At 40.5% G+C, this 9,447-nt stretch overlaps 1 pseudogene; it reads right to left on the minus strand.

Moving 5' to 3' along the window:
• Window positions 1–835: 835 nt before the first annotated feature.
• Window positions 836–1,685, minus strand: LOC118631740 (annotated as a pseudogene).
• Window positions 1,686–9,447: the final 7,762 nt, after the last annotated feature.

The raw sequence follows: 9,447 nt of genomic DNA on the forward strand, positions 1-9,447 counted from the left end.
AAGGCATATATGCATAACCCATGGACACAGACAGCAGTGTGGTGATAGCCAGAGGGAAGGGGGTGGGGCAGGTGAAGATGGGCAAAATGGGAACTGGAAAAGACTTTGCTTTGTGTGGTGGGCACACAATGCAGTGTACAGATGATGTTTTGTTGAGTTGTACACTTGAAACCTGTATAGTTTTGTGAACCGATGTCACCCAAATGATTCAATAAAAAAAATAAACTCTTAAAAATAAAGAAATGGATTAAATTTTAAGAACGAGTGGAGGAGGGAAACAACTCAATGATAACATCTAATCTCCTAGCCAGAGCCTGTAAGGCCCTACGTGCTCTGCCCACTGCCCCTCTCCAAGCCCAGCACCCGCTCAGTCTGTTTTCAGAGCACTGACCTTTTTGCTATTTCTTTTTTTTCTCTAATGTTAAAATGTGATGTGTTTGTTTTATTTTACTCTAATGCAAAACCAAAGTTTCCACTACAGCTCAGAGATCAATATACTAAAAGGTCAAGAAAAGTTGTGGGACATGCAGGACATGATGTACAAACTGCAGGATTGGGCTGTTTTCTTTGAACGTGACACTACATGGTCTCTGAGGAACACATTTGAAATAATACTGCGGAACTGAACTGAAATGCGACAGCACATGACAACTTCCAGGCATGCCTTAGCATGGACCTGTGATCTCTACACTTCTCTGTGAGAGGATTACCATTCTGTGGAAGAATATAAAGTTCACATTTTTGAAATTTCAGAGAAGAATTTTAAGGCCAAAACATCGTGGGGCCATTTCTCTTCATCACCAGGGAGAAATCTGATGCTTTATTCAAAACCTCATTAAGCTTCTAGTTCAAATCCCAATCCACCCTTGTGACCTCTAGCATTGAAGTCCTTTTCATTGATTAAAGCTTACAGGGTCAATCTGAGTCCTGGTCGAAGAATCTGAGTATAACCCAGTCCAGTCAGGCTGGCATTGTTTACTTTAGCAGATAGAGAAGTTCTACAATCCAACTTGTATTTAACAGTGTTGCCAAAACAGGCGTTGTTACTGCCAGCTGTCCAAGCAAGGTTTATTGATGTTTCAGTCTTCTCATTAACCTTCTGGTAGACGGACCCCCCAAATTCAATGCCATCCTTCACATGAGTGTGCAGCTGGAAGTCTGCAGCCTTGTAACCCAGGGCAAAATTTTTCTGTGATGGTTTGGATTTGGCTGTGGCAAAACTCATCTGATAGCCAGCAAGCCAACCTTCAAAGGCTAACACAGCCCAGCCATAGACGGTTGGGCCAGAAAAATTTTTGTCAACATCACTGTCGAGGCTGAAACAATTCCGTTTACATGAGGCCTTCAATTTCTACTCTTCTTTCCTGTGTTCGGTACAAATATGGTATCAAGAGTCAGTTTCAGTATTTCAGCCAACTTATTCTCCAAAGAGATTCGTGTTCCAAGGGTACTGTCTGTTTTCCATTTTTGAGTAAAGGTCAGCCCATAGTTACAGACCTTATATTTGGTCTCTAGGTTGCCTGATGCTTTCCCTGTGTTAATATAAACATGACCAGAAGTAGAAATGTCCACTCCACTACATGACTGTTTCTCAGATCTATTTTGACCATGCCAAACCTACATCCTTTGTTGAAGACATACATGGCAGACTTTCCTAGGTCACAGTAAGTTGGTGTGTTACACATGTCTCCACCTAGATAGCAGGTCACTGCTCCACGTCTCTGGGTCTACCCTGTTCCTCAGACTGTTATGTTCATTATAGTCTACAATATATCATTGGTATTTTGATGGGGATCGCATAGAATCTATAGATTGCTTTGGGTAATATGGACATTTTAATGATGTCCATATTTAACCCCGTATCTTCTTCACCCAACGCATCCACACCTGCAAGGCCTTACTCCCCCCACAGCGCCTGCAACTTTCTTCCTATTTCTTGAGTGTGTCAAACTCAGTTCTACCACAGGACCTCTGCACGTGCTGTTCTCTCTGAAGCACTCTTCCATGGGACCTCCACATAGCAACGTCCCTGTCTTCAATCAGGCCATTCCTCAAATTACTCCAGAGAGGCTATCCCTCAAATATGATCAGTATATTTATTTATTTATTTATGAATTATTTATTTTTTTAAATTCTTCTATTTATTTTATGTTACAGATGTTTCTCCTTTTTTACCCCATTGGCACCCCCCTCCTTACCCCACCCCTGCCCCGTCCCCGGCTTTGTTGTCCATGTCTATTGGTCATGCATACATGCATATAAGTTCTGTGGTTTATCTCTTCCCACCCCCACACCCCCTCTTCTGAGGGATGTCAGTCTGTGCCCTACTTCTATGTTTCGGGGTCTACCATATTCCTTAGACTGTTATGTTCATTACATTCCGTATATAAGTGAGATCATGTGGTATTTGTCTTTTTCTGCTTGACTTATTTCACTTAGGATAATACTTTCCAGGTCCCTCCATGTTGTCTCAAAGGATAAGATATCTTTCTTTCTCACAGCTGTATAGTACTCCATTGTGTACATGTACCACTGCTTTTTTATCCATCTACTGATGGACACTTGGGCTGTTTCCAGATCTTAGCTATTGTAAATAGTACTGCCATGAACATTGGGGTACATATATTCTTCCTGATTGGTGTTTCAGGCTTCTTAGGGTATATTCCCAGCAGTGGGATCACTGGGTCAAATGGAAGTTCAATTTTTAATTTTTTGAGGTAACACCATATTGTTTTCCATAATGGCTGCACCAGTCTGCATTCCCACCAGCAGTGTATTAGAGTCCCCTTTTCTCCACACCCTTGCCAACACTTGTTGTTTGATGATTTGTTGATGGCGGCCATTCTGACAGGTGTGAGGTGATACCTCATTGTTGTTTTAATTTGGATCGCTCTGATGATTAGTGATGTTGAGCACTTCTTCATATGTCTCTTGGCCATTTCTATGTCCTGTTTGGAGAGGTGTCTATTCAGCTCCTCTGCCCATTTTTTAATTGGGTTCTTTGTCTCCCTTCTGTTGAGTCGTATGAGCACTTTATATATGTTGGAAATTAACCCCTTATCTGATATATCATTGGCAATGATGTTCTCCCATACAGTGGGTTGCCTTTCCATTTTGATGGTTGTTTCTTTTGCTGTGCAGAAGCTTTTGAGTTTGATGTAGTCCCACGTGTTCATTTTTTCCCTTTGTTTCTGTTGCCTTAGGTGATGTATCAGTGAAAATTCTGCTGCGTATGATGTCCAAAATTTTGTTGCCTACATTTTCTTCTAGGATGTTTATGGATTCACGGGTCACATTTAAGTCTTTTATCCATTTTGAGTTTATTCTTGTGTATGGTATAAGTTGATGATCTAGTTTTATTTTTTTGCATGTAGCTGTCCAATTTTCCCAACACGATTTATTAAAGAGGCTGTCTTTACTCCACTGTATGCTCTTGCCACCTTTGTCAAATATTAATTGAGCATATTGCCTTGGGTCCATTTCTGGGTTTTCAGTTCTCTTCCAGTGGTCTATATGCCTGTTCTTGTGCCAGTACCAGGCTGTTTTGATTACAGTCGCTTTGTAGTATAACCTGATATCTGGTATTGTGATCCCACCTACTTTGTCCTTCTTTTTCAAAATTGCTGTGACTATTTGGGGACTTTTTTGGTTCCATATGAACTTTTGAAGTATTTGTTCTAGTTCTATGAAATATATCATTGGTATTTTGATGGGGATTGCATTGAATCTATAGATTGCTTTGGGTAATATGGACATTTTAATAATGTTAATTCTTCCAATCCATGAACAAGGTATGAGCTTCCACTTTTTTACATCTTCATCTATTTCTTTTTTTACTGTCCTGTAGTTTTCTGCAAATAGTTCCTTTACATCTTTGGTTAAGTTTATTCATAGGTATCTTAATTTTTTTGCTGTAATGGTAAATGGGATTGTTTTTTTCAGTTTCTCTTTCTGTGAGTTCATCATTGGTGTATAAAAATGCCGTCGATTTCTTGACTTTAATTTTGTATCCTGCTACTTTGCCAAATTCATTTACTAAGTCTAGTAGATTTTTGATGGAGTCTTTAGGGTTTTCTATGTATAATATCATGTCATCTGCAAATAATGACAGTTTCACTTCCTCCTTTCCAATCTGGATCTCTTTTATTTTTTCCTCATGTCTGATTGCTGTGGCTAAGACTTCCAGTACTATGTTAAATAAGAGTGGTGAAAGTGGACATCCGTGCCTTGTTCCTGTCCTTAAGGGAAATGTTTTTAGTTTCAGCCCATTGAGTATGATATTGGCAGTAGGTCTGTATTATGTCAAGATATTTTCCCTCTATTCCCACATTGCTGAGCGTTTTATCAGAAATGAATGCTGTATTTTGTCGAATGCTTTTTCAGCATCTATTGATATGATCATGTGGTTTTTATTCTTCATTTTGTTTATGTGGTGTATCACATTTATTGATTTGCGAATATTGTTCCAGCCTTGCATCCCTGGAATGAATCCCACTTGGTCATGGTGAATAATTTTTTTGATGTATTGCTGGATCCGATTTGCTAGTATTTTGTTCAGGATTTTGGCGTCTATGTTCATCAGGGATATTGGCCTGTAGTTTTCTTTCTTTGTAGTGTTTTTTTTGTGGTTTTGGAATTAGAATTATGCTGGCCTCATAGAACGTGTTTGGAAGTCTTCCTTGTTCTTGAATTTTTTTAAATAGTTTGTGGAGAATGGGTGTTAGTTCTTTTTTGAATGTTTGGTAAAACTCTCCTGTGAAGCCATCTGGGCCTGGGCTTTTGTTTACTGGGAGAGTCTTGATTACCTCTTCAATTTCCTTAGTTGTTATTGGTCTGTTCAAGTTTTCTGTCTCTTCCCGGTGCAGTTTTAGGAGACTGTGTGTTTCCAGAAATTTGTCCATTTTATTTAGATTGTGGAATTTGTTGCCATATAGTTGTTCATAGTAGCTGTTAATGATCTTTTGTATTTCTGTGGCGTCGGTTGTTACTTCTCCACTTTCATTTCTGATTTTGTGTATTTGGGTTCTCTCTCTTTGTTTCTTGGTGAGTCTAGCTAAGGGTCCATCAATCTTGTTTATCTTTTTGAAAAACCAGCTTTATGTTTCATTGATCCTTTGAATTGTTTTTTTGGTCTCAATGTCATTTATTTCTACTCTGATGTTTACTATTTCCTTCCTTCTACTTGCTCTGGGGTTTGGTTTTTATTTGCTTTCTAATTCTTTAAGGTGTGAGGTTATATAGTCAATTAGAAATTTTTCTTGTTTCTTGAGGTAGGCCTGTAGTGCTATGAACTTCTCCCTCAAACTGCTTTCGCTGCATCCCACAGATTTTGTGTTGTTGTGTGTTCATTTTCATTGGTTTCCAGGAAGTTTTTAATTTCTTCCTCGATCTCCTTGGTAACCCATTCATTGTTTGATAACATGCTATTTAGCCTCGATGTGTTCAAATGTCTTTGCATGTTCTTGCTGCAATTGATTTTTAGTTTCATGCCATTGTGATCTGAGAAGATGCTTGATATGATTTCAATTTTCTCGAACTTGTAGAGACTTAGTTTGTGTCCTATCATGTGTGGTCTATCTTTGAGAATGTCCCATGTGCACTTGAGAAGAATGTGTATTCTGTAGTTTGTGGTGTAATTGTCTGTAGGTATTTATTAAATCCATTTGGTCTAGTGCTTCATTTAGAGTCTGTGTTTCCTTGCTAATTTTTTGTCTAGAGGATCTATCCAGGGCTATCAACGGGGTGTTGAAGTGCCCTGCTTTGATTGTATTGCTTTCGATTTCTCGTTGGAAGTCCTCCACAATATTTTTAATATATTTTGGTGCTCCTACATTGGGTGCATATATGTTTATCAAGGTTATATCTTCCTGTTAGATAGATCCTTTCAATATTATGTCATGGCCTTCTTTGTCTGTAGTTATGGTCTTCATTTTGAAATCTATTTTATCAGATATGAGTATTGATACCCCAGCTTTTTTTTGCTTTCCATTTGCTTGAAAAAATTTTTTCCATTCCTTCACTTTCAACCTATGTGAGTCTTTTGTTGTGAGGTGGGTCTCTTGTAATTAACATATAGATGAGTCATGGTTTCTTTTCCAATCAGCTACTCTGCGTCTTTTTTATGGGAGCATTCAAGCCATTTACATTTAAGGTGATTATTGATATGTACTTATTTATTGCCATTTTTGTTTAGTGTGGTTATATTTTTCTTTCCATTTCTCCTGCTAATTACCGCAGTCCTTTTAACATTTCTTGCAGTGCTGGTTTGGGGCTAATGTATTCCCTTAGCCTTTTTTTGTCTTGGAAGCTCTGTATTTGACCTTGTATTTTGAATGATAGCCTTGCTGGGTAGAGTAGTCTTGGATTAAGGTCCTTATTTTTCATGTCCTTGATTACTTCATGCCATTCCCTTCTGGCCGGTAGTGTTTCTTGTGAGAAGTCAGCTGAGAGACTTATGGGGTTTCCTTTGTAGATAACCTGTTGCTTATCTCACTGCTTTTAGGATTCTCTCTTTGTCCTTAATTTTTGGCATTTTAATTACTATGTGTCTTGGTGTGGGCTGTTTGGGTAATCTTACTTGGGACTCTCTGTGCTTCTTGAACTTGAATGCCTTCTTCCTTCACCAAATTAGGGAAGTTTTCTATCACTATTTTTTAAAATATATTCTTTATCCCTTGCTCATTTTCTTCTTCTTTTGGGACTCCTATGATGTGAATATTATTATGTTTCCAGTTGTCCCACAGTTCTCTTAAGCTGTCTTCCTGTTTTTTCATCGTTTTTCCTTTTGTTTTTCTGATTGGTTGATTTTTTTCTACCCTGTCTTCTAATTCACTGATCCGGTCCTCACCTTCCTCTAGTCTGCTTTTTAAACCTTCCAATGTGTTTTTCATTTCTGATATGTCATTTTTTATCTCTTCTTGATGGTTTTTAATTTCCAATTGGCTTATTTTCCACGTCTCTATGTCCTTACTCATGCTGTTGAGCTTCCTCAAGATCGTGGCTCTGAATTCTAGCTCTGTTAACATGCCTAACTGCTCCACATTGATCTCATCTTCGGTGGAGGTCTCTTGCTCTTTAATTTGGCTTCTGTTTCTGTGTTTCACCATTTTGGCTATCACAGTGGGCTTTGGAGCCTGTCAAGTTTTACCTATGGGTGTTGGTGTTCTGCTTTTTGTGGCTCCCTCTCCTGTGTTTAGTTGAGCGTGGGAGGACCCATGTTAAACACCACTGTCAAGTCTTACTTTCCGGGTTAGAGTTGCCAACCCAGGAAAGGTACTGTTATCCTCTAGCTTTTTGCCTGGATTCTAGCAGTCAAGGTTACTTGCTGCGTTTTGGGTTGTCAGTTGATTGAAAAACTCCCTCAGGTGCTCAGCATAAGGGCATTTCATGAGGGTGTGGCAGATGCTGGTTGTTAATAAGCTTCAATTAGCACTTCAATGGCCCACTGGGTGGGGTTGGATCTCCGAGGGAGGGGCCGCCACCTCTCCCCAGAGCCCTCGGAAAGAGCAATATGGCCACTGTCCTGCGCGGCAGCAACCCAGCAAAAGCTCCGAGCGCCCTCCAAATCCCGAGTGTCCCGACACAGTTCCAGTCTAGTCTGCCCTCCCTCTGCCGGCACCCAAGGTGAGTGGCTGTGGCTGTTTCAGCCTCTGTCCCAGCTCTGCGCTGTGGAGCCACCTGGGAGTGTAACCCGAGGGCGCCGCTCACAGCTAAGGCCGCTGCCGAGCTGCCGACCATGGGCTCCCAGCCCCCGTCTCATGCCTTCGCACACCTACCAGGATCGAGTCAGTGTCCCTGGTTATATGGTCCTCGCAAGTTGCTTTTCTGTTGGTTTTTCCCGTCGATTTGTCTGTGTTATAGTTGTAATTCCAGGTGGTTCTGGGTGATGGGCTGTGCACCTCCACTCACTCCGCCGCCATCTTGGAATCTCTGATCAGTGTATTTACAGTGCCTTGCTTCCTTCCCATTATCTTCTCCCCGGTTCGTATTCAGTTTTCTTGTTAGCACTCGTTAAACTTTATAGCACTACTTAAAATTATGTTTTGCATTATATTTTATTTGTTTATTATCTGGCTCTCTCAATAAAACATAATTCCTCATGGGCAGGGCAACTATTTGTTTTGTTCATTGCTGTATCCTCAGCACAGAGAATCTATTTTCTGATGCATAATAAGCTCTGCATTTTACCTGTTAAATAAAAAATATGAGTGGCCCGGCAGGTGTAGCTCAGCGGTTGACTGTCAACCCATGAAGCGGAGGTTACCGGTTCAATTCCGAGTCAGGGCCGGTGCCCAGGTTTTGGGCCAGGTTCCCGGTGGGGGATGTGCAGGAGGCAGCTGACTGATGGTCTCTTTCATAGATGTTTCTGTCTTTTTCTCCCTCTCCCTCTCCCTTCCTCTCTCTCTGGAATCAATAAAGAAAAAACATTGTTTAAAAATATGAATAAATACGTGCCTGGCCTGCTTTAACTTGCCTTTTCATCCCAGCCAAGTGTTTGTATTATCTCTCCCTGCCAGCCCCAGGCTTACTGTGTTTAGGATTTGGTTATTGTTTTAATGGGAAGCCTGTGCAGGCTTGTCAGCTACACGTGGATAGTTGTCCAGGTCCCCTTCTTGTTAGTGCCCTGTGTACGTTTTCAGAACCATCTCTCTGTACTCATGGCCTCTTGTTTTGTTCTGGTTATTTCTGCCTTTTCTGTTTTTCTAGGTTGTAGGTGTCTTGCTGCTCATTCTGATGCTTCATGTCTGGCTGATGACTGGTCTTTGGACAGGATGTAACTTTTGGGACCAGAAGAAGCCTCCCCTCTAGACTATGCACCTGCTGACAGTCATCCTAAATCCTTTGCTTTCATTCAAATGCTCGGCCCAGCTTCTCCCTCCAAACTTATTTCTCCACAGTGGCCTACCCTCCCTTCTTGATATAGCCCATTTGCAGGGTAGAACTCTTACAGAGACTTCACTGGAAATGTATTTGGGCCCTAAGCCAGAAAACCCAGTATCAGAGCAGTAGAAATAGTGCACGTGAAAATATGGCTTTATTTCTACCACGTTCTATCAAGTTTCTTCTTGCTGTTTTAAAGTGAGCCTGTGGCTCTAGGCCTATAGAGACTTGTCCTGTGTAGATTGTCAAGTTTCATTGTTGAAACTACCTGGAGGATATTTAGACAGCAATATCCAGATCTGAACATTAGCCTCACCCTTCAAGCTTATTCTGCTTCAACCTTCTTGAGTCATTGCCTTGAAATCAAGAATATTGAGCTTTCCAAGCCCAGGTCTCCTATACTGTAATTTTCCATGGAGAGCTTTCAGTAACCTGAGGCTTCTTTCTCAGGGTGCATCTGTGAACTTTAAGTACTATGATGAATTGGGCAATTGCAGTATTATCTGTATATCTTAGACAACCTTAAAGAATTATAATAATGAGATATATAAGTAAAACGATGAATAA

Source organism: Molossus molossus, unplaced genomic scaffold (assembly GCF_014108415.1).
Source record: "Molossus molossus isolate mMolMol1 unplaced genomic scaffold, mMolMol1.p scaffold_m16_p_16, whole genome shotgun sequence".
NCBI classification, from domain to species: domain Eukaryota; kingdom Metazoa; phylum Chordata; class Mammalia; order Chiroptera; family Molossidae; genus Molossus; species Molossus molossus.